The 1,801-nt window shown below is 43.6% G+C and overlaps 1 protein-coding gene across 1 annotated transcript in view; it reads right to left on the bottom strand.

The window, feature by feature from the left end:
- The window catches only part of LOC102016481 (arylacetamide deacetylase-like 4), a 62,638-nt gene that overhangs the window by 54,525 nt on the left and 6,312 nt on the right, over window positions 1-1,801 (bottom strand).

The raw sequence follows: 1,801 nt of genomic DNA on the forward strand, positions 1-1,801 counted from the left end.
CATACAAGATCATGCAGGTTGAAAGCTATTGTCTTTGGAAGGGGAACAAGCAATGAGGACAGACAAATGGCAAGTGAACCTACTGGTGGTCCTGAGTCAGGTAGTGACCACCATGATCAGACAGACCTGGAACAGAAGGATGGAATGACAAAAAAAATAAGGGTAGCCTTTGTAGCATGACATGTTTCCTTAGGCCCTTCGTGACACCCTGGTAAACTCACAGGGGCATAAAGTTTGAATTAAGTAAAAAATTATCACCAAAAACAAACCTAAATAAGGTTTCTACCTTCATTTTGCCTTCATCAATTCAAAATCACTTGTTTTTGACTTCACACATATGAACAATGCATTAGTAGTTTTCCCCTAAGATGATGTTAAATAGCACCTCTCTCACCTGGATTATAACAGATCCCCCAGTTACTTCCCAGGGCCCTGAAGGCTGCTCATGCTCAGAATACTGATGCTTTCCTGTGGGCTACCAATTTCATGTGAGTGACTAAACTGGGATAACCAGTGTGGAATCACTGTGTTCATAATATTTCTGTTCCCTTTACTGCTTTAACCCATTCTTGAGTCAGATTCTACCCATATTTGAATATGGATATTTTGAGAGTTTTAAATGTTTTGTCCAAGACAATGACACAGGATGAATTTGATCTACTGCCCATTGGTGCTGCAATGTGTGTCTACTACCCCACCCTTGTGTTTTTTCAGAAGTGCCCTACCAGAAAGACTGGACTCTTATGCATAATGATGACACCGGTAAGAGTAACTCAGCAGTTCCTGAGAAAAGTAGAGCCTCTTCTCACTTATAAATAGAAGGTTTTGCACTGGAAAATGATGCCAGATACACAGAAATTCCACAGCCCCGAAACATGATCACTGTGGCTATCCAGTATTCCATGTGTGTCACACAAATGTTTTTTCAGTAGTTTTGGGGCTCAAATCCAGCGCACTGTGCACATTAGACAAATGCTGTAACATTGAGCTGAAACCAAAAGAAAACCAGAGCTTTCACACTGAATTAAATCTCCAGAACAGTTTAGCTTTTATTTTTGGACAGTTCAGACACTGTCTCAGCATGTCACTAATGTTCCCAAGTTAAACTTCCACTTGCGATCCTCCTAACTTGGATTCACAGAGAGCTCTTTGTTATTCTCTCTGAAAAATAGCTCATTCCCTCCAGCCCAAGCCCAGAACCCATAAACCCTTGACTGGGCCAAACTATGAAAGCTTTGCTATATTTGTCCCAGGAGGTCTCTATCACCTCCTGGTCAAAAGATGCAATTTTCAGATATTATTCCCACTGTCTGCCATGGGGGACAGAAAAGCTAAGATGAAACTCCAGGGGTAGTAGATTTCAGCCAGAAAAAGGAAAGCAGAGGAGGGGGAGAGAAATCTCCCCTTTCAGGGTCCTTAAGGAAAATCCTCCCAGGCATCACCCACTGCATGCCTCTTACAGCCCCAAGGCCCGCCTCTACCCAAACATTCCACCAGTCATTCCACTGGAACTGCTCTGGCCCACAGGCCCAGTCTCCACAGATATCTGATTAAAGATGTGCTGAGCCCTCTCCTTAAAATGTCAAAGTAAGTTCTCACTCATAGCTGTCTGTGCTTCTGGTTCAAGGGACCTTAATTATTCCTGTGGTCTTTGGAGACATAGGCTCAAATGGCAGCAGCTCAGATACAATAGTGACCAGTGCTGTGAGTCACTGCATACTGGAAACATGCTGCCCTCTTCAGTGTCTCCAGAGAGAGTCAGCGGTGCAGATGACCTGCTGGAGTCACACAGCTGCACTCT

Source organism: Chinchilla lanigera, unplaced genomic scaffold, assembly GCF_000276665.1.
Source record: "Chinchilla lanigera isolate Chin_1 unplaced genomic scaffold, ChiLan1.0 scaffold00085, whole genome shotgun sequence".
NCBI lineage: Eukaryota > Metazoa > Chordata > Mammalia > Rodentia > Chinchillidae > Chinchilla > Chinchilla lanigera.